Source organism: Ochotona princeps, chromosome 6 (assembly GCF_030435755.1).
Source record: "Ochotona princeps isolate mOchPri1 chromosome 6, mOchPri1.hap1, whole genome shotgun sequence".
Lineage (NCBI taxonomy): Eukaryota > Metazoa > Chordata > Mammalia > Lagomorpha > Ochotonidae > Ochotona > Ochotona princeps.
Genome location: NC_080837.1, coordinates 39,000,273 through 39,024,906, shown reverse-complemented (window position 1 = coordinate 39,024,906; position 24,634 = coordinate 39,000,273).

Genomic DNA, 24,634 nt, shown 5'->3' with positions numbered 1-24,634 from the left:
CATCATGAATATCTTTTACTATGCATGTCCTGTAATACTGAATTTCCTGTTTATCAGTTAGATTTCACAATATTGCTTTTACCATGAAATTAATGATATACTTGTCACATTACAAGTAAATAATTTTGTTTTCGATTTTCTTATTAACAATAGTAGCAAATAAAATTTAGCAATGCAATATATTTTCTACCTGGAACCCAAGTGAGAAGCAAAAGACAACATTTAAGATAGCTACAAGTAATATGAGGTATAACTGAAATATGTATTTACCTTATTTATTTTACATACTGTACATAAGTCATTCTTTCCTTGGACCAGGAAAGCATGGTCTTGTGATTCTCAGTTTTTCGTAAAAAAAAAATCTATTATGAACCTTCATTTACAGAACATTTAAGAATATTTCAGTGAACACTCACCTAGATTCACCAATCTCTCTTCCTTTGAAGAGCCAGCAAGTTGTTTTCCAGAATGTTCTTCATTATTGACTTTGATTCAACACATTTGGAGGAAATGCTGCAGAGGTGATATTCTAATAATTTCTAAAATAAAGCACAAGAAATATAATAATAAATAATAATATAATAGATTGTGAATATCTTGCTTCCCATCATATGTGTAGCCAATGTTTTTCAAAGTTTTATTTATTTTTATTGGAAATTCAGATATACACAGAAGAGGCTCTTCTGTTTCATGATTCACTCCCCAAGAGATCGCAACGGCCAAAGTTGAGCCGATCTGAAGCCAGGATCCTGGAGCTTCTTTTGGGTCTTCCATGTAGGTGCAGGGTCCCAAAGTTTGGGCCGTCCTTGACTGCTTTCCCAGGCTACAGGTAGGGAATTGAATGAGAAGCGGGGCCACTGGGATTAGCACTGGTGACCGTATGGGATCCTGGCACATGCAGGGTGAGGAATTTAGCCACTAGGGTACTATGCGAGGCCCTTAAACCAATGTTTTGAGCATACATTGCTGCTTCTTGGCAGAGTCTGTCACAGTGATAATACACAAGATGATTTTTGTCATATTCTGTCCTCTAGATTGATAATTTATATTCTTTAAACAGCAATCTCCATTCTCATTCTTTACATTCCTTCATACATTTTCCTTATTAATATTTTGTTAACACATTAATTCATTTCCATTTTGATGTCCCAAATTATATTTAGTTTTGCTAAGGTTGGTATAAAGGCTTGACCTTGAAATTACATACAATTACAGGAGAGAACAATGAGGTTTCTGATCATTCTGACTGGAAGGAATTTGGATATTTCCCAATCTTGCTCAAGTTCCAGGAGTTGGTCAGGTTACAGTTCCCTGTAGATACTTCCCCCCAAGCTGTTACTTTATGGGAGGATTTAGAGTTTCACTGTAAACATACATTGTTAAGGGGACCATTATACAAGGCCTAAACATTAAGGGATGGGTGAAGGAGACTTTCTGTGTTGTATTTGTGCAGTTCAGCCAGTTCATACTTTGAGTCTGTATAAGAACCTTTCAGTAGTCAAAATAGAAAATGGCCAAGTCACAGAAAATTAATGAAAATAAGAATGAATTCGTCACTTTAAAAAAACAGAAATGCACGTTGTAATTTTTGTTTTCAGTCAATGAATGTGGTTGTCTCTTGTGTATCAAGTGAATTTTTGGTTACTTGAGTCCTATAAAAACAATAACTTTTAAAACTGGTTCCTGCCCCTGTTTTTTCCTGCCTTATGGTTTGAAAATGGGCGTTTTATTTTTCTTCTCCTGCTCACATTTAGTCTGGAATTCTTTCTCCATTTCTTGGCCTGGTTTTTAATGCCAAGGGGCTCATTACCACTGAGCTAAAAAGCCATAAGCAAGGGGAGCTTATGAGGCAAATTGCGGCAGGGGTGCAGCTCTCATTTTACCAGGCTGGCTTTGCTCAATTACTGGGTGGCACCAGAAACCGTACTGGTACCCTGGTATGTGGCAGTGGGAAGCTGGTTATATGGGTAGATTAACTATCAGTACAGAATTGTCATTAAACTGTCATCCAGGTTATGTATGTCAACGTGTTCACAACTATGAGCTTTTGTGTACACATGTGCCTAGTATTGGAGGCAGGAAAGGGGGAAGGAGAAGAGAGGGAGAGAGAAAAGTGTTAAGCCAATCTGAGACTAGTGCTAACTTGCTCACTTATGAATGCTGAAGGCTCCGTACTTTAAGGCCATGATGTTTTTCATCCCACTGCTCTAAGGATTCTGTTACTCCTTTATTTGCCAAAGCACACCTAGCTGATTGTTGACTTGTCCCCCACCTCTTCCAATATACAGTTTCCAAATCACTGAGAATAGTGACAAAATAATGAACAGAAGGAGAAATGGAGATCAATGTTGGTAAGAGATGTGTGAGTAGGAGGTAGACCTCTCCTGTGAATTTGGTTCACATATGTGTACCACATATTTTTGTTTGAAACAGGATCTTTCATGCAAAAACTCTGCAGAGAGCATGTGACCATATAAAGCAAAGGGCCATCTGATTTAGTTGTTTTGAACAGCTCCAAGAAGACATGACTTGGCATGATAAACAGTGGTCTAGTTTCTCTCAATGTTTTTCTGTTTTGCTATCTTTTAGCTGCAACTGAACTTACTCACCTATCCGAATGTGGCTTGTGAGTTCAAAACTTGAAATTTATAGAATCCAGTGAGCTGAAAACAATAGGGCAAGCTGTACAAAGATCAGTTAGTTGCATGTTTGAGATTTAGAATCAAAGTTTAGTTCAGTATGAATAATAATTATTACTTTTTGCAAGCAATTAGTTATTTGCTCCTTCCAAGCTCTTGGTAATAAGACCAGAATACCTGTTCTGTGTCTTGCATTTAGAAAATCTGAACTGGGAGGACAAATATCAGGAACAGGGTACAAACACACATCTCCTCCTAAGAAGAAATCTCTTTGCCCAAGGAGCACATACCTCTACCAGCCTTCCTCTTACTTCTCTCATTCCCTGGGATAGGGCAGGTAAGGGGCACTGTATTCCCTTTCCTGCTGAACTCAGCTAGGAAAGCCTCTGCTGTCATTCCCTGACAGTCTTTTTCTTCCATCTATGTCCATCACTGCATTTTTGCATGCAAACAGTCTGTCTGCAACACCACTCAGCCACTTCTCCAAATTTCATGTCTTAAAATGGAAATGAGATAAAAGCTCAATCTGATCTGGGTTTGCAAAGTGTTTTCAGGCCCAGCGCAATGCCTCAGTGGCTGAATCCTTGACTTGAACTCACTGGGATCCCATATGGGTCCTGCTTCGTATCCCTACTATTCTACTTCCCATTCAGCTCCCTGCTTGTGGCCTTAAAAAGCAGTAGGGAATGGCCCAAAGCTTTTGAACTCTGCACCAACATGGGAGACCTGGAAGAGGTTCCTGGCTCCTGGCTTTGGGTCAGCTCAGCTCCAGCCATTGTAGCCACTTGGAGAATGAAACAGCAGACAGAAAATATTTATCTGTGTATCTCCTTCTCTCTGTAAATCTGCCTTCCTAATAAAAATAAATATTAAAAACGAAGACAAAACCCCAAAATGTTTTCAGTTCTGTAAACAAACTAAGTGTTAGGATTTTTCTTAGTTTCCAGTTAAATGTGTAGGGTAGTTCCATGTGGATGCAAAATTTGCAAAACCGGGGAGGTTAAAAAAATAGACCATAGGAAAAAGGTTGGTTGCAGTGACCATGCTTTTGTGGGCATCACTGATTATAATTGCTTTGTTATGCCATCAGTATAAGATTCTAGGATATCAGAAACCCTTTGTGCAACCTCATGGAAACCATACTCCTGGATGTAATGGTATGTGCCATTTGCATTCATAAGCCTCAGTCAGATCCATTTACACTTGAAAAATGGGAATGATATTCTCTTTCTCCTCTTGTTCTGCTCCTTTTCTGCCTCTATTTAGAGCTATTCCTCCTAGCATCTGCTTCATTTGTATCATGCATTACTGAGAAAGGAGCAAGAATAATGATGGTGGTGGTAGTGTTGATGATGGCAAAAGCTGCCTTTTATTATATAACTTCCATCCTCAATCCTTCAATCCTCAATCAGTTTTCAAACGAGAGCATCACTATCTCCATTTTTCCAATAAGGAAATTGAGAATGAGAGACATTAAGGGCCTACCATGAAAACAAAGCTAGCAGTGGTAGACATTTCTAATGGCCATGACTCCGCTAAGTCATTATTTATTCATCTGTATAACATATTTTATATTGATACTGGTCACACGTATTGAAGGGCTGAAATGTCATCCTTGACAGCAAGCCATTTTGCTAAGAAATATCTGCCCGGGTATTCAGCAAAGCACCTTACAGGTAAGATGTGCAATATCTTGAATGGCAGGACATTCAGGATGCCTTTGATAAGGATGTATAGGTTTCTTCTTTTAGCATACCTGACATCTCAATTCACAGTGGAGCTTAGAGACAGTTGGAGATGAGGAATTGTGATTTAGCAATTATCTTTTGACTTTTGGTAATATATTAGTCTCATGGGACATGTTGGGCTCAAGTAGCTATATACTAAGTTTATACTTAAGACTTTACAAAAATTCATTTAAACTTTCACCCAGATTTAAAGCTAAGTATTATCACCCTTTTACAAATTAAAAAGGTAATTTGTTCAAGAGGTAGTAAGCTGTATCCCAGAAATGTATATTTCTTGATTGTGAAAATCTAGCATAATACAGGTGGCTTATATGTTTTAGTTTGCCTGTGTACCAGTGCAATTTTAATTCTCTTGAAAGTATCTTAGTTCAATAACAGATTATAAAGTCAGCCTACCCAAAATAATAGGATTAAATGCAGAATTTCACACATCGCTAGTGAAGCTTTATAAAATGGCAAATAACACATTAAGTTGTCAGGGACTCCATTTTGCCTTTGTTGCATTAAAAGTTATTCATTAAATAAGGCAGATATATCAGGCATTAATTTTTTTCACTCTCTATCTACACAATGAAAGCCCCTCTATGTCCAGCACAGTGTTGGGTCCCCAGCACATTGGAAGAAGCGCAGGTTCCCTTAGTTTCAGTCAGGGCCATTGGAACATCAACTCTTATGGGTCGAAGTTGGGGGTGTATTTTCCACAGAGCCTTTGTACAGTCAGTAGTAAGGACGAGCAGCGTAAGAACAAATATGCTCAAGGGTATAACAGTGTAGTATCTTACAGCCTTGGTAATGGCCCTGAGATCACAGGGAGAGAAATTTGTTCATGAGAATGATGGATTTAGAGATGGTTCATGTAGAGTGTGAAGGGTCTGCAGAATGGACAAAGTATTAGTGGCTACATGTTCTGTCTTGAAAACTTGCATGTGTTTGTGTTTATCTTGATTTGATAAGATCTGTGCTATTTAAGAAGTATTGCATTGAGAAGGTAAAGTCTGGTCTCCAAGTCCTACATTTGTCCGAGATCTGCTGGAGCCTCTTTTTTCTGTGTGTGGTCCCTGAGGATTCACATAGTATGAGTCTATTCAGATTTACTGGATAAAGGGCTTTATATGAAAATTGAAGTTAGACCTTTTAATTTCTTAGTGTTTGGGATAAAGCCTCTTATTTCACTTTTTTTTCTGATGATGAAAAAAAGGAAAGCACCTCATTTTTCAGAAAAATAAACAGGGTTACAGCAAGGTCAGGTGTTCATGTGAGGATGCGGCTGTGAGTGAGCACATGCCCTGGATTAACCATGGACATTACTAATCATTCATCTAATGGCCTGTAAAAATTCAGGAATGGTGAAAAAAAGGTGGGTTTTTTTCTTACCTTTTTTCCAATTCATGAGAGTATTTTTAGAATGGAGTATTATTAGACCTAGTTTGTGGTTATTTATTGCAATAAATGTTTTTTTTCCTTTGAAATATACTCAATCATACCCTAATCCTTTTTTCTGTAATTTTTCCATGGAAAGAGAATAACATTTTAGTTGATGCAATTTCAAGATGCTGGGAGCCCAGGCTCCTTTTTGAGGTGCCTGGGGATGAAGGAGGCCGAGCCAGGGATCTGTTCCTCTGTGGTGCACATTGCCACAGTGGGGATTCACTGAATTCTTTGCTGACAACTCCAAGTAACTCAAATTTTTTCCTTCAACTCTTTTTCTCTGTACAAATAACATTTAGTCTCTCCTAGGACCCTAAGAGGCTGATTCTTAAGTTTCTACAGGCTAAAACCCTTTCTGACCCCTGATCTTCACACTCATTCTTCAATCTCTCATCCCTTGTCAATTATCTTCATTTTCTTTGGAAAACATAAATAAGCAAAAATGATTTAAATTCTACATTCTCCAGAGATGCTTTACTCCCCAGATTAGCGTCCTTACTGGCCGTTGCAGTAATTAGATGTTGCAGGAAGCAACTTTAACTGGGTTCCAACTACAGCTGCAGTAGGGGTATATGAAGGAAGGAGGTGAGCAGTGGGGTCCTGGGGGTCTCCAGTCCTGTGGCAGTAGTTACTCAGGTGCAGGTGGCATGGGGCCCCTGGAACCATTCTTTAGATCTGGAGTCTGGTCTTTTCATGCATAAAATAATAACCATAAAATAATAATATATTAGCAAAAGTATTTCAAGCAGAGGTAGGAAAAATCCCTCAGAAATTAGTTCCTCTGTCTGGTACACTAGCAAATATAAAAAGTGCTTCCAAATATAGACCTTCAAGGGCTCAGCTCCTACCCATATTTCTCTCCAGTGATCTTTTATAGCCTCGTTCTGAATGGAGAATGAGATGATTCCTTTTTAGATGCACAGAGATGGGTCACAGTCAGTAATTTTCAGCAAGACAGATAACTAAGTCACTAAAAGCCCAAAAGACAGGAGCAGGTTGGACATCAAGACGCTGATACTCAAGAAATTGAATCCACTGACAAATCACTTGACACGGTACTACACACACACACACACACACACACACACACACACACACACACTGGTGAAGGGTAAAAGGTTGGGGATTAAAATCTAAAGAAAAAAGCTGGGTTATTAAGAAATTCTTCTTGTTTCCCATCTAATCAACCCAGATTGGCTTCCCAAAGGAGAAAGACTAATCAAGAATGTCCAAGCTTTTTTTAAATGATGAAGGTCCATAAGTAAACCAAGCTAACAGAAGACTGTAGACTTGAGAGTAGTTAAGGCAGACAGCAAAACAGAGAGGGGAGGGCATTAGCTGACCATACTAAAGTTTGTGAAAAATTGTCGTTACTTTTCTGTGTGTGTGCCTATCTTGTTTATACCAAGGGATGGGATAGTGCATCACTCTCCTTTATGTTCTAACAGAAGCTCAGTAAATGATGATCTAATTCCAGCCTTCCATAGGTGAGGATATGAAGTATAAACCCTGTATTGACTCATAAGTGGCAGGCTTGGCTGTGAATTTAGGATTATTATTTATGAGCTTCATCTTCCTTTGCCCAGCCATTGGGTCCATGGTGGTATTCCAAACCACTGTGCCACCTGCAAATAATGATGCTTGCTTTTGGTTTTTTGGAGGAAGACTGCAGTGAACAGTTAAATGGACTTTTAAATTTAGCAGCATTGGGCAAGAATAGAAATGTTCTAATCCTGTCTCCTCCTACGGAATGTGAATTGTGGTCAAAAGTAATATGTTTTTGCCTGCTGTGATTTAGATCAAATTTCATCAGCCAGACAGGGTGGAGGGAGCCAGGCTGCAGCGGCCGCCCTGCCTGGTAAACAGCGTCACACCTCCTTTGGACGGCCCAGGGCACCAAGTGTGCCCTGGCATGGAGACACCTCAGCAGGGCTTGTCTGTCGTCTCTGCCCAGTGTTCATGCAGAGTTTGGCTTCCTATTCTTAGAACTGGACAAAGTTAGGCAATGTTGTGCAGGTATGAAGGGAGCACACACGTGTGTCTAGAAGAGGCTGCCCCCGAAAAACACACCCAGGCACTGGTTTTGACTCAGTTTTAAGTCTTCCATTTACATAAGAAAATAAAATCACTACACCTCTAAAATTTCCACTGCAGAAAGCTGATTGACCCAGCAGGGGAATGCTGCCTAGTTGGTAATTCTATCTCTGCAAAGCAGACAGGCAGCATGTCAGGATAACATGTCACTAGGCAGAAAACGAGGAAAACTGGCCTTTCTTTCCTAGGCCTCTAAGCAGCATTACCCAGTCGCCTGCTGAATTTTATCAGTATCTTGCCACCCACATGCTCACTATCTGTTTTGTCACAAATCAGTCCTTTCTCGAACTGTTCTTGAAAAACTGTTATGTGCACTTATTGTCACTCATCTGAATTGGATCTGGCAGGAAAAGGCTGTCTTCCAGGGCACTGCCCTCCATTTTTATCTCTCTCTTTACCCTGAGGCGGCTAACAATTTAAAGATACGATAAATGGGCAATTGCATGCCTTTGGAGAATGTAAGAATTTATACCTCGCAAACCAAGTTTCAGAAAGCAAAGTTTAATCAAGAGCACAAGTAAAACTGAACAGATGACTGTCAGTTTTGCTGATTCAAGTTACGTGTCTTGGAATAAAAAGTGCATGCAGATAAACGTTCTTCACAATTTCCTTTTATGTATTTATATGAAGATCTATATTAAGGAAGAAGCAACCTCTAGTTTCCAAAAGTATGATACTGTCCCTATAAAAATGTTAAAAGCATATCCATGTTCAGTTCAAATTTGCAATTAAAACCAAAGCCCCCTGCAGCCCACTGAGGTTCTCTGGATGACCTAGTCAGCAGCATAGAAACATTGAGTTATAAACAATCTGGCTGGAGAGCTTCTGCTTGTCACTGTGTTATTAAACACTTGCAAGAGCATTCCTCAGATACCAGACTGATTTTGAGCATAAGGAAGGGAGGCATGAACACTGGATGAAATCTGAAAAGTAGGAGTGATGTCATGTTAGTTTCACTGCTTACATCCACTTCTGGAACCTTCTGATTACTATTAGATTCATCTCATTAACTTACTTCAGTTGGTAAGATTTCTCAGTTCACTGTTCAGCTTTTACAAAATCTGGGAGGGTTTTTTTTGATATTTTGCAAAAAAAAAGTATGATGCTCTGTTAGTAAACTAGAAAAGTTGACATATTTGATATCTGCTAACAAATCTGTTCCCACAGTTCAATTAAAAATTTATACCTTCTTGGGCTTGGCAGCGTGGCCTAGTGGCTAAGGTCCTCGCCTTGATCCCATATGGCCGCTGGTTCTAATCCCGGCAGCTCCACTTCCTCTCTATCTCTCCTCCTCTCAGTATATCTGACTTTGTAATAAAAATAAAATAAATCTTTTAAAAAAAAATTTATACCTTCTTTAATCAACATTTTCTTAAAATTGCAGCTCTCAAAAAGTTACTTATTTCAGGACAAAACATTTGGTTTGCACTATCAGCAAAATATTCTAAGTGACCAGTTATACTGGTGAAAAAGTTACATATCCCTTTGCACAGGCTTCCTGAATGTGAGCATCCCACATAGTCCATGGGGCTCACCAATGTCAGGGTGTGAAGATTTGCACGGATTTTCATTTCTTGCCTCTTTCTTCCTCTTTTTAAATTAGGGTTCAAGGAAAAGTTTTGCCATCCAAACAGGATTTTATTTTCTCTCTGGGTAAGAGAAAATGACCAAAATATTTCCATGGTTTGGATCACAGGTAGCAGTTACCCTTGGAATCAATTCCAACAGCCCCAGAGACTTTCAACTACAGGGCTGACGGTGCAATCGACAATTTCCCCATTTTTTTTCTCAAACTGACAGATACATTCCTAGTGTCCATATCATTAGAGTCACTTAATTATTTACTTTTCTGTGAAGTCCGGAGTTCACAATACTCAGGTGATACCAGAAATGACAGTGTCTGAGGTCACTAATATCATCCTGGTTTGCAAAATTAGTATTGGCTGCCTCATCATTTGAACTATATAGAATATATATTAGAAGGTCTCCACGAATAAGTGTATATATATGTGTCACCATGTGTGCCATGGGTATCCAGTATCTGAGTACTGGTTTGAGTCTCAGCTACTCTGCTTCTGACCCAGCTTCCTGCCGATGTACCCGAGGAAGCAGTAGAAGCTGGCCGAAGTGCCTGGCCCCATGCACCCAGAGTTTGTTTGATTTCCTGACTTCAACCTGACAGAGATCTGGCTGTGTGGCCGTTTAGGGAATGAACTAGTAGATGGATGATCTTCCTCTGTCACTCTGCCTTTCAAATAATTAACTCAAAAAGAATGTAAGAGGAACAGTAGTATTAATCCACCGCCATTCTGTTGGCTGCCCTACCTGCTACCAAAGCTGGGATTCTCCCTCACCCCCGTGTCCCCACCGGCTTGTCAGCCAATGGCCTTTAGCTTCAGGACATCCGTGACTATGCTATGATTCATTGACCCTGCAAAGGCTATGCTGGCCACTTCACCCTTCTCCCATAAAAAACAAGCTAACTCCCCTCTTAACATTGCTGTCAAAATTAAAGACTTAAAAAAAATTTAAAACCAATACTTCAGCTGAACAATTAAGGGGGGGGGGGTGGAATTGGTAGGAGACACACTGGCAAAGGAAGTGTTTCTGAACAGAGGATAGAGCACTTATTTTAATGAGACCTTAGTAATCCTCAGGGAATTTACTAGGACACTTTGTTATGATCGAATTTTAGGGAGTTATATTTTGAGCAGCTTTTTGAAATAGGAAACTAATGAACAAGAAAATAAAATATACTTCAGTTTTTGGAACTTACACATCTTTGCTACAGGCAAAGAATTATTTAGAATAATATGCATCAGGATTTGGGGGAAATTTTGTCTTTTATGTGTCTTGCTAAGAATGGGACTAGGAATCTGGCTCACTTTCGTTTAAAAGTTTTGTGTTTATCAAGTTTTTGCTTTGTGTTGAACATCAAACGTGACCTCTGTTCTCTTAAGAGCAAAGACTAAAGACAGAGATGACAGCATTAATGGAGTCAGAGCAGGTGTGGGGAGAAGCATTGTAGGGGATTCATCTAAAAATAACTAATTGGGCCCAGCGCAGTGACCTAGTTGTTAAAGTCCTCACATTGCACGTGCCAGGATCCCATATGGGCAGCAGCTCTAATCCTAGCAGCCCTGCTTCCCATCCTGCTCCCTGCTTGTGGTCAAGGACAGCCCAAAGCCTTGGGACCCTGCACCTGCATGAGAGACTGAGAAGAGGCTCTGGGTTCCTGACTTCAGATCAGCTCAGCTCCGGCTGTTGCAGCCACTTGGGGAGTGAATCAATGGACATATCTTCTTGTCTGTCTCTCCTCTCTGTATATGTGACTTTCCAATAAAAATAAAAAAATCAATCTTTAAAAAATAACTTGAATTATCAACTTTCCAAAAATAGTAATTTACCCAATTTACTTTAAAAATTTTTTAATCAGTTTTACTTTACTTTCGCTAATTAATATTTTGTCAGTGTTTCACTCCATGTTTTCTCTAGCTGTAGGTGAATATTGAGGCTATAGAAAGAAAAAAATTGAAGAGAACATGAATCTTTAATTAGTGAGTATAATGTTTTAACTGAATAAGTTTCATTAATATTTTCTTTATTAGTTTGTTCATATCTCAAGAAGAACATATTTGTAAGAACTTTAATGTCCCCAAACAGGGATTCTAGAGTATCTTAGTAAATATACCATAGATACATATTTTTAAAAAATTTATTCACCTGAAAAGCAGTTACAAAAAGAGAAAAAGAAAAGCCCTCTATTGACTAGCCCACGCCTCACATGCGAGGGCTTTAGCTGGGCCAGTCTGAAGTCAGGAGCCTCCCACTGGGCTCCCATGCGGGTGCAGGGACCGAAGGACTTGGACCATCCTCCACTCTTTTTCCACGCACGCCAGCAGGGAGACGGATCAGAAGCAAAACAGCCAGGACCCAAACCAGCACCCATGTGGAATGCTAGCTCTGCAGCTGGCAGCCCCACCACAGTGTCATAGTGCGTGAGTGACCCAGTGGATATATTCTGATCTGTCAAATAAATATAGATCCAAGAGTACCATGAGCCAAATTAAGTCAGTCAAACTGGCTAACAGTAGACAGCTGCTGAGCTAAAAGGACATACATCTGGAGTTGACAAAAAGCTAGTTTCCTTTTTGTCTACAGACTAAAACTGAACAGGAATAGGCAGAAATGGATGAGTTACAGAGAGGATGAAAACATTAGATAGAATGAATTTAAATCTTTGGTTCTTGTATCTGGTACTTTTATCTTCTGTGGTGACAATAGCTATAGAGAGGCCGAGATTATTTTTTACCCTACTTGCTAGCTAACAACTTAAACTACTATAATTTCAAGAATGCTAGAAGACTTTGAGACTATAGAGTTTAAGACTGATAGTAATAGCAGTAGCCACAGTGTCAGTCCCTCCAGTCCTGCTTCCCAAATGGTGAGGTGCACAGCACCTAATGACACCTTCATTGCAGTGCAAAAGAAAATCCTAAGCACAGGGAACTCAGAGCTTTCAAAATGGGCTTGGTTTTTGCTGCAAACTCAGACACTAACCATTCATTAAATAAACATTCTTGAAAATAAAATCAAATTGTTTCTACTCTAAAAATATCCAGGACCCTAGGGTATCCATGAAGAACTTCTTCCATCAAAGGCACTCCTTTATCATTTTCAATCCTAGAAATTACCATCACTCATAAACTGGCTACCCTGTGTTTATGACAGCCCAATTAAGAATCCTATGCAACAAAGTATGGCAATAGGGCTCTTTTCAGTGGTCACTTCAACTCTGTCTTGAAAGCAAAGTCATAAAAAGTTTATGTTTGAATGTTTTGCATATACTAAGTGTATGACCAGAGATTGCTTTTGAATTAAATTACAGTACAAAATTTCCTACAGTTAATTTTGGGATCTGTTATTTCATAGCTGCTAACTAGACTCCTTTTATTCTTTTTTCTGGCAGAGTTAACAAAAAATATTTCAGAGTACAGAAAATTATTTTTTAAGCAGCATAAACTGTTCCTCTCAGATGACTTAATGTTTTTGTGTAAAAAGTGACACTGGTGATTGTGTTAGTGGGGATACCCTGACTTCATCTTCTAGTTGACTTCCCTTTCTTCTTTTGCATTTTATGTTCCATGGTAACTGGAGTAGAAGATCATAAATTCCTGGTAATTTATACTGTTCACTCATTGTCATAATGATTTCAGATTAATAGTATGAAATTCTGCAAGTTCTCAAGCTCATTAGAAATCAGTGAGAGCACTCATGGTGGTACTGGAAACATCACCAGAGTTGTCAAGGAGAGCTTTAAGGATTAGCGATGCCAAGCACCACCCAAGCCACACTATGCCATGTGGTCTAAAGCTCCCAAGTACTCCGTAGGCAAAGGGGTCCTACTTCTGTTCCTGGTGACCAGACTATAGGCTTTTTCGTCTGATTCACATCTGTATTTGAGCTGAACACAATGTCTGACATTTAGAAAACATTTAATCATTTACATGCTTGATCAAAATAAACTTGTATATGCAGACTTCTTGGAATAAATTGGTGGTCAACTCATCAAGGTCATGTGCTTACTCAACTTCCCAGGAACAAATCCACGCAGGTTACAACTCACAAACCTTCAAAATAACCAGGCTCGCATTGTTGCTCATGCACATCATCCATTGAAAGGAAAACTTTGAGTAGAACAAGGGTTTTGTAGAGGCAGATTCATCTTATTCTCAGTAAGTCCTTCCCTCATGTGTGTACGTTGCATGTGCAGGATAGGGAGATATTTGAGGAAGTGCTCAGGGTGACCTATTCTGACTCCAGAGACAGCTGCTTTCTCCATTAGCGGCTGGTAGCAGACGTCTCCATATCCCTGTGCCGTGGAAGGGTGAATGGCTGGAATGTCCAGCTCAAACTTAGTCTGAGAAAATAAACTTCCATCCAAGGACAGATGTGAGGTTACCAGTCCTTAACTGCCCTGAAAACATCCCTTCACCCTGTGTTTGTCCTTGGGCTTGCAAATGGAGAGCCACGTATACCTCAAACTGTGACTTGTGGGCATATTTTCTCCCACTTCCCTGGTGAGCCTGTGTCTACCAAGAGGGAGAAGGCTACAAGTGAATTCAGGATCCTTCTGTGAAACCTGAATTCACAGAAGTATGACTTTTGAATGTATTATGTAAAGATTTCTCAGAGCCATTAAGAAGAAATTATAATTACAAAAGGGGTTAAGTCTAACATAAAAACCCATAGAAATGGATTAGAAATGAACATCTCAGTATGAGCTGATATATTTAGAAATCAGAAAACTATAGAAATAGAAGTATGCACCATTTGTTTTTAGAGATGTCTGTGGACAGAGACAAGCAGAAAAAATGAGAAGCATAGCTAAGGCTCTTATTTTTGGTTCTAAATATCATTCCTTACTACCAAAAACTCGGGGTCCTTGGACAGATGTTTAATTATATGCTTGTGACATAGGAAATACAACATAGTCCTGGAATGCTGAACTTCTTCAGAAAAGACTGAAAGAATGACAGGGCCACATCAGAAGGAACCAGGAACCAGCTTGCAGGGGTTCCTGACAGCCATACCTGGGGCAATTCCTTCGTTGATCCAGTGGAGCAGAGAGAGCACAGCAAAGGACTATTAATCCAAAGTGGCAAAATGTCAACATGGGGAATCTCACTGAATGGAGTCCAGGAATTTTTGGTTATACTTCGTTCAGGTTTTTCTATAAGTGTCAAATTACTTCAAAATAAAAATTAAACATATGAAGATGAAAGAGGAAGATAAATGAAACAGGGTTGGTCAACTACTGATGATTATTGAAACTAGGTTGTAGATGTCTGGAAGTCATTCTACTACAGTCTACATTCTGTGCGATGGAGTCCTGTCCATAATAAAGAGGGAAAATAGGAACACCCATGCAATTTCACAGAAAACAACCAGTCAAGGTTGGCATTTTAGGTGGTCAAGGAATTCAACGGAGCAGCCAAGTGTGTTGTGCAGAGTTAGGTTTATTGAGCACACTACCAAGGAGTGGAGACAGGACTGCCAGAGACTACAACATGGCCTATGACCCCCAGGGGCATACCTATAACAGCAGTCTCTTCATACTTAGGGTTTTCTTGCAGTCCATTGGATTTTTTCTAGCTAGGTAATTCGTATTTCCAGGTGGATCTGGGACATTTCCACTTCTGTTGATAGAGACTTTCCTCCCTGCCAGGTATCCTAAGTGACTGCCCTCAGAGCTCTTCTCATGATACTATCTGCCTCATGGTAGTATCTGTGATAGCAAGTTTAGGTCCTTGTGAAAGATACGTGAACATCATATCAATCTGTTTTTTTCCTGAAGAAAGTGGAGACTGTGGTTTTGAGTTTTCTGATCTACTGGTGCCCACTCTGTCACGATCAACCAAGAGTCACCCCTTCCCCACCACCTTGTAGCTCACTGATCTTTCACTGGATTTCCATGCAAAGGCAGAGACTTTGAACTTTCACTTCCAAGCTTCTTCCAAGGTTTTTTGTAATTAGATTCTGACTTACTTTTGCAACTATCATCCAAAATTCTGACATGAATACCCAAGTATTCATTATTAAATGTTGTTTTCTTTGTCCTGTGCCAAAGGCTCTTTAGATATTCTCAGCTCTATATTCAGCAGGTCTGAAAGAATACTCTTAACCCTCTATTTAAGAACAGATCTTTGTCAGCCCTCATTGTGACTGATAGGGAAGAACTACTTCAAACGGCTGAGCTATAGGCTCAGTCCCCTTCCGAACTGGCTGTTTCTTTCATGGAATTATAGTCTGGAGCTTTAAAGCTGCCAGAATTCCAGGTAGAGAATTGGTAGGATTAGGTTGAAGTTATATTTACTACCTCAGCATTTGTTTTTTTCAGGATCTCAGGGAATCTGAAGGGAAATAAAGCTGAAGGAAATTTTTACCAACTTTAAACACTCTGTATTATTCCTTTGATCCTGTATATTTATCAGTCTTTACTAACATTTCCCTTATGTTCCACTCTCTTCAAAGGCTCTTAGACATATTCAAACACTGCTCAGACTGGACATTGACAGCATGTAAATTTGGGGGCAGAACCCCCTTTTTGCTATATGTCTGATACCCTGCATGAAATAAAGTCTTCTTATCCTTGGCAGTAATTTGAATGAGGTAGAAGCCTGACAGGCACCAAGAAGCTTCTCTGGTGATTCTCCTGTCTCAGAGGAAATATATGTAGAAGTGTTCACACACTTACTGACTAATCTGTAGAACTCAGACCGTTTATTCACAAATGCAGGGACACCTGGAGACCTTAAACCTAATTAAGTCAAAGGGAAAACATAGAACACTGTTTAGAAACTCATCTATTGATTTCTTTCTATATATATTGTTTCTTTTCCATATTTTTAATAACTTCCAAATATTTGAACATTATCTTAATTTCAGGGTGTCAGTATTTTCTTTCTGTGATAATTCCAAGAACCTTTAAATTTCCATTGCATTTGGACCACTTTCCAAGTATGTGATTTTGTCAGCCAGGTTTTAGTAACCCTACACTCCTCCACCTCTTGTTCCACGAAATGCTGTGTGAGAACTTACTCTACTGCCAGCCAGTCAATCTCTGCACACACTTCACCTACCACCCGTGGTACAATCATCTTTTAAAGGCTTCCTGGAAGTCTTTTAAACTCTAATAATTTCTTTCTTTTAGATCCTTTGAGAAAATGTATCATATCATAAATGACCTTTCTTGGTTCATTCCAGCCTCTGATGCCATATAATCTTAATGTGAAATAGTAGTAACAAGTAGCACCCATAGCTGCTTAGCGAGTGCTGGACCCCATTCATTACGCTCTGCCTGAATGAATACATTGGAGTCTGTTTACTTTTTTTACTTAACTGGCCTCTGAGATAAACCTCTTCAGAAATATTTTGGGCAATCCAACAAAATTCACTTGCCAGTCACCAGAAGCTTGAATCAGAACTATAATAAGCCAAGTCTCTGGTTTGGTTCGGCAGTCATAGATGATTTAAAAAAAGAAAAATAAAATTAAAGAAAAGCTATTTCTGTCATGAAAACAATCTTTTCTAAAGTCCCGAAGAGAAAAAACAATTTTGACACTCCCAGCATATTTTGGTGGTTGGAAAGTAAAAAATGGCTCTTTAAAGAGGGAGCAAAATGCATCTTGTAGCCATGTTGCCAACAGCTTCCAATGGAAAGAATGACAAGCCAGCCTGGGTGCAGAGCTAGCATTTCATTACAAAACCTTTTTCAGTTCTGTGGTTTCAAAACAGCTCTAGCAAAAGCATGCTCAGAACCTGGCCTAATGCTAACTAAATACTGCACATTTTGTGGTTTCAGATCTAGGGCCCAGGAAACACAAGATGGAGGGATGGTGCAAGTCTTATGGGCTGAAAGCACAGGATGCTCCACCTCAGGGCAAGCCAGGCCAAAGCTCGACATGTCTATCATTAAGAGACATGACCAAGAGAATGCAGAATCAAGAAGGATACAAGATTGCTGAATGGAGAGGCGTTGCACTTGCCTCCAAAGAAACAGAACAAATGAAAGACTTTGCTTCCAGCAGACTGAAGAGGGAAAATGTTACTCGAGAAATGTCAAGTGCCACAGAGCCTGTAGACCCAGAAACTCAGGAGAGAGGGAGAGGAGGGTAACAAATCAGGCTGCAGGTCCCCAGTGGGTTCCCGGCTAGGGGAACCTATCTTGTCAGGAAAAGGTAATTGAAAATGCAAGTCCCTCATCGCTGCAGACCAAAGCCCTAACCTCAGCACACCAAAGCCCTAACCTCAGCAGAACTCCACTCATAAAGATGACTGGGGCTTAGCTGGTGCTTTGCTCTTAAAAAGGTATTCCTCATCCACACCCTGCCCTTCACCCTGAAAGGCCCAGACCCTAGCTGCTGTGCAACAGTAGCTGTAGACTCCATGCTATCTTAGGAGACAACAAACAGACCTGTTTGCTACCAAAAGTCTTCCAGAGCCAGAGGCAGGGACCTTCACAGAGTAGAGAGCAAGCCCCTCTTCCCATCAGCTTCAGGGTTGCCCAGCCTAAGCCCCAGAACCATACTTGCTATCCCATGTGAGCAAGCTCTCTCCAGTTCTTGGGACTCAGGACCAGCAGCAGTCGAACCACATGCCCAGAGTACCAAAGTTGAGCAAGTTCTCATTGCCTCTTAGGTTTTTACTCCAGCTGTGCAGTATCCTGCACTAAGTACCATGCTTGCACATCCTACGACAACCTGGTGTCATACCTTCTGGGTCCTGCAGTTCTGATTGTTAATTCTATGGTGCTAGAGAAATCACACTCACTGCTGGGAACTGGAGGGCCCTCATGCCATTCTCTGCTTCAGCCTGGAGGCTGCCAGGCCACAATGCCCAGCATCACCTGCATTCACCTTGTGAGACCTGGGCAAAAACACCATCATGTCCTGAAGCTCTGGAGCTGGGTCTGTCAGTTATATACTTCCTAGGGACACCTGCACTCCTCTATGAGACCTGAAGGAAAGGACATCAGTGCTTCTCTGGGTAAAGCTCTGTCTGCATCCCACTGATCCACAGCTGCACCTGCCAGTGTACCATCTACAGAATAACAAGTTATCAGCCTGTGGATATGGGTAGGGTAGCTTCTGAGTCCTGCAGCTCTAAGACTGGGGATTTTGGAACTGTGTTCCATAAAGTCACTACCTTCACCCTCTGGGGCCAAGTGGGCTCTATCTGCATTCCTGCACTTCAGGCTGATACTGCAGGCCAATAAGCCCAAGCCAAATCAGTAATCTTCACATCCTGCAGCTCTGACATGGACTGGTGGTTCTTTGAGTCCTAGGGACACCTACACTTCCACATGGGATCTGGGGGGGGACTGTTTCCCTTCTTCTGCGCCAGGCCTGTGCCTGCTGATGTACAATCCCCAGTATATGAGGTAATAAGCATGTAGGACCTAGGTGAAACGTCCTGCGTCCTGAAGCTCTGGGACTGTGAATATTTTCTCCCTGATGTTGATTTTGTTCTGTGGCTTTTCATATAAGGGGATGTATAGTAGCCACGTAATGGAGACTGTCATATTTAGTAACATGTCATTTAACTTCATGGCATTGTAAATTTATTTTTCTTTCTATTGTTGATTTTGTATTATGACTTTTCATTTAAGGGGATGTACAGTAACTGTGAAATGGAGACTATCATATTCAGATGTGAGGATGTAGTGTGGTATGCATTTCTACTTCCAGACAAAGATGAACTTACAATGAAACTGTTCACTGTATCTTGACAAGAGGATGCTGGACTCTACCATTGTCCATGCCCGCAATGATGGACATATGACTGTGTCTGAAAAACTATATTTTAGTAATGATATGGAGGAACTATGTGGGGGGAGGGAATTGGGGAGGGGATAAAGGAAATGCCAGGAGCCTATGGAACTGTATCATAAAATAATAATAATAAAATATAAAAAAAGAAACTATATTCCACAGTTACCTGAGAAGGATAGTTAGTGTGATCAGTAACAGTACCACCCACGTCCACCCAGCAGGACCTGTAGCAAGTCCCATTCATATCATACAGTTCCAGGGCCACAGATGCTGGTGCCATAAACCCCAGCATCACTCAGGCTTGCCTGGATGGACAAGGTGACAGCCCATTCTATGTCCCAGGAATATGACTACCGCCATAACAAACTTCAGCCTCATTGATACCCAGCTCTGAACCAAAGACACACTCCATCAGAAGCCTATCAAAGTAGACACAGGATACAAAAGCAAAACAAGACACATGGGATTATATAAAATTCAGAAGCTTTTTCATATAAAGAAAATAGTAAATGCAAGAAAATGAGTACAAGCAACTTGTACAATGATGAGTTAACATTCAGAACCGATCAACTGCTCACAAAACTCAACAACAGCAAAACCACTACTGATTTAGTTAAGAAATTGGCAAAGCAATTGTGGCGGCAGTTTCAAAACAATAAATACAAATCCAATAAATATGAAAAAATGCTTGATATCAACTAGGAGGGGAATGCAAGCCAAAACTAAAATGGCATGTCACCTCACTTCCGTTGGAATGGCTATCAACAAAAAGAAATTAATGAATACTGGTGAGGATGTGGAATAAGGATTCTCTCATACACTTGTGGTGTAATTATACATTAGAAATCAGTACAGCCACTATGAAAAACAGTAAAAAAAGTAAAGGGATTGGCTGCCACTTGTGATGTCTGTATCCTGTATCAGAAAACCTATTCAAGTCCTACCTACTCTGCTTCCAAATCAGCTTCCTGCTAACGCAGCTGGAAAGCAGCAGATGATAGGTTACACACCTGAGGGCCTGCCACCTGTGTGCAAGAGCAAACTGGAATCCTGGAACATTCCAGAACTCCCAGCTTTGGCCTGGTTCAAACCTGGCTGTTGTGGCACCTTGGGGAATGAACTAGCAGTTGGTTCTCATTCTCTTGTTCTCTTTCTCCTCTCTCCTTCCCTGTCTCTCTCATGCCCTCAATCCTTCCCTTCTCTGTTGTTTTCTTCATTTAAGTACAAGGAAAATCAAATCATATCATTTGTAGCAAAATGAATACAACTGTAGAACATCATGTCAACTGAAGACCCAGAAAGATAAATATCACTTGTTCTTACTCCTACCTAGAAGCTAAAACAAAACCTCAATCTGATCAGAGAATGGTTATTATTAGATATTGGAATGTTGAGAGGTACAGAGGGCTTAGATGATGTGCACCAAATCAGAGTTTCGTTGAAGGAATAAATTCTTATTGTTAGCATAATGGGGAGAGAATCAATGAATAAAAAAAAAAATCCATTAGAACAAACGGAATAAAGAAGCTCCAAGCCTCCTATCATAAACTAAGGTCAAAGAAAGAGAAACTGATTACATCACTTTGATCAACATGTATTGAATACTTAAGTCAACATACTTCATTGTAGTCCATAAAATAAAATGATTAATTTTCTAGTAAAAGAATATACAGAAGTATCTCAGAACTACTATCCTTGTGGCTTTCCAGACTTATTTTTCTCAGCCCTAGCCCTTGGTTCAGTTTCTAAACTGCTTGGGCTATATTCCTTGTTCTACTTCCTCCATTTCCCCAAAAGCTGAACTTGACTCCTGTAGTGTTTTAAAAATATATAGGGATTCCATACAAATATGGAGACCTTCATTCATAATTTCTGCTGTTTCCTGTGTGTAAATTATTTTAAAGCAGCATTGAAATCCCAGATTTACTCATGTCTATAGTCCTATATGTTCACCTGAAGGACAGACAACTTTTCGCCTGAATTTCATGAAATAACCCTAAATCATAACAATATATCATACCACAAATCATGTGAAACTCTTTTTTCCTTTTTTTCCCCCACGTTTTGTTTGATTTATAGATGTCTTGGGTTGAAAAATCATAAAAATCAGATGACTTATTTTTATTTGAGAGTGAATAAAAGAGGAGGGGCGTACAGAGAACTCCCATCTCTAAACTCTCATGAAAGGCTGAGGCTGCACTGGTGTAAGTCAGGAGTACACATGGGTATTGAGAATCCAATTGCTTAAGCTGCTGCCTCCCGGGGTCTACACTGATAGGAGTCATGAACTTGAACTGGGTATTAGGCTTAGAAATTTAGTGTAGGACCAGAGTATCTCAACTGGTATCATAACCACTAGGCCAGACACTTCCAATTTTACTTTTAAATATGAGAAAACTAAGTGAAAATGAAAAGTTTGCATGAAATTAATTCACTTTGTACCACTAACTTATTTCCAAAATTATTTAGATGCCAGAATTACAGAAGACTAAAGAAAATATTAGCCCATTTGTGTGTTATCAGTACCACACAGATCTGGGCCCAGGTGACAGGTTAGCTGTTGCTATCTCAAAAACTAGTTCCACAACGGGTAAAATCAAGAAGAGCTTCTCCCTAGACCCCTGGAAGTAAAGGAGGCATCATGTTGGGCACTTTCTAGGATTGAGAGCAATGGTACTATGGGGGATTTTTAATATTTTGGTTTCTCCAGGAATCATTATGCAGAAGGAGGTAGCAGTGGCCAGGAGCATTTTCTATTGTTAGGGCAGCCACTCTCTTGGCTTGAGTTTGATACCCATGGCTTGTGAAACTTAGCTAGCTTAGCCAGCTATTCACCTCCCTCAGCTGGCTGTGGAACTCATGGTCTTTGTTGCAGTGTACTCTAAGGCTCTAGCAAGATGGTTTTCCTGTGCCAGTGCCTGTGTTGCTCGCCCAAATGCAAGGACCCTAGCAAACCCCTCCCCAGCCCATCCAGTACGCTTTGTCTCTGTTTTCCTTTCTGCACAAGGGGGCATGTTGCACCCTTTTCTAGATTATCTAAACTGTTCCCTAACCTCAGCTTTCATTTTTTTTAAATCATTTCATACAGCTGGGTCAGATAGATTAATCTTTCTTCTTCCTGGCCACCCACATTCCCAAAATCTTCAGGGGCTCCCCGCCAAAATAAAGTCTAAGTTATTAACCATTTATAAACGTCTCTAAATCTCTCTATGTATATTTTAAAACAATTACCTTCCTGTCTTTGTTTCAGACACAGTGGTGAACCTGTTGCTCCTAGATAACTAATGTTCTCCCTGCCTCTGTAGTGAGGATAAAAATGCGCATATAAAATCACTTGCTGCACATTGGCCACAGCTAGAGGTGTGGTGCATCAAGCGAAGGTGAGGCTCCGTTAGCCTGCCAGACTTTCATACTGCACTTTCTTTGTACACCAATAGCAGGGGTCTCCCATCTCTGTTCCAGCAAGACACTCAAGCTTATTAAACTGCTCTCTGTGCTTCCTGTTTGTCATTCTAACTGTTCTGAAGAGACAATTTGGATATATCTGATGCCACTCACAGGCTATATCACCTTATCAACTTAAAAATTAGCTTGCTGAAGAGTTATTGGATTTTTGAATCCTACTGTGTTTGTGCCTTGGCAGGGCCAGATCAAAAGATATCATAGGCCACGTACAGCCTGCAGGCTGTATGTTCCTTTCCCCTGAAAAGCAGCAAATTCTTAGAACTGCACCCATGCTGAGTAATGAAGCAATCATTTCCTTTAGATTCACACTTCTCCCATCAGTAGAGAAATTTGGCAACTTTTATTTAGGTATTCAGATTTTAAAGTTATAAACCATTTATAAACCATTTATTGACATGAGTGCTTTTAGACGGTTTGTGTGACCTTTTGATACAGACCTAGTGACTGTCCCTCTACCCATGGGCCACTGGCATTTTCTGTCCCTTTCTGCTTAGCTGCCAGGCTTATAGATACAGAACTAACTCCATTTTACCTCATTGTTTAGTATGCCCTCTGCTTGCTTTTTGCTTTCCTTAAATAGGCTTTGAATATGCTGCCAGAAGCCATTGTAAAGTAGATTTAGGTCATCAATAAGAACAGGTAGCTATGAAGTTACTCATGTTGAGTTTCTGCCTTCTGAGGTTCATGAAGAATTCCCAGGCCTGTTTGATACTAGGTTAGAGAAAAATTATCCAATGTCATTTTTCCTCATAGAAAACAGACAGGCCAAGCTGGTTTGGAATAGTGAAGGCATTTGTCAGAGACTTGCTAAATTAAGTAAGGGATCAGAGTGATCACTCCTCAGCCCCATGTGTTTTTGTCTGTCATCCCATGGGAAGACTTCAAGCCTCTCCAAAGAGTACTGTTTATGTTTTAAACACTGCAGGTATAGGCTATGAGAATGGAAAAAGTAAGGTCTAGTGGCAGTTTTCAGCTGTGTTTTTCAGTTGTTGTGACTAACGCCACAGAGGAGTGAGGTTGAAGTTCACTTCAGGAAATGTAGACATTGGCATTCATTCTCTTTTCAGCATAATTATCCTGTCATCAGATACAGGGGAACTAAGACATTAGGTACAATTTCTCCAAGATTATGGTACCCAGGTTTGGATCTATTCCCCTTTTAAGTCATTCACTGAAAGCAGCATTACTAATAGGTTCCAGGGCTGTTGACTTACACATTAGTCTTCCTCTTGCAAGTCCACTGGTGTCTCCTCAAAAGGAGGGTATGGCATCTTTTATTCTAAACTTCAAAACATAACTAAAGAGTGACCTAGGTAAGCTGGGAGGCATTTTCAGAGTCTGTCCTGACACTTTTTTAGTCTCCTAATCTAAAAATGTTTGGTTGAGCTGACAAGTTTCAGATACACAGTGGCAGGTGGCAAGCTGTTTGTTCTATTACCAATTCATGCCTAATTTACTAAACTCTTGTATCTCTCTGAGGTTACTTGGGCGCGTACCAGGAAAGAGTGGTACTTTTTCTGATGCTGCTATTTCAAATAAAAAAGTTTTCATATTGATCTTATATAATAAGTTTGTCCCCCAAGAATGTCATTTTTATAGAATTGCTTATAGCTACTTGAGATATTACTTGTATTAACTGTCATCCTAATCCTCACATTGTTATTGTCATGGGAGTGGCTAATAGCTCGCGAATCAATGTAAGAATATATACACAACTGATAAAAGACTCAGGAATCCCTCTTTAACGAGCCAGAGAGGTTTGGGTTCAAAATACTTCACCCCCTTCCCATTTATTGAATGTCTTCAAGTCACAATCATTTCCACTCTAGAAGAGAGGTAGGGCTTCCTGAACAGGGTAGTAAGAATTAAGTAGAAAATGTAAATTCTAGGAGGGTTAGAATAGTTTCCATCGGGGGCCAGGTGGCAT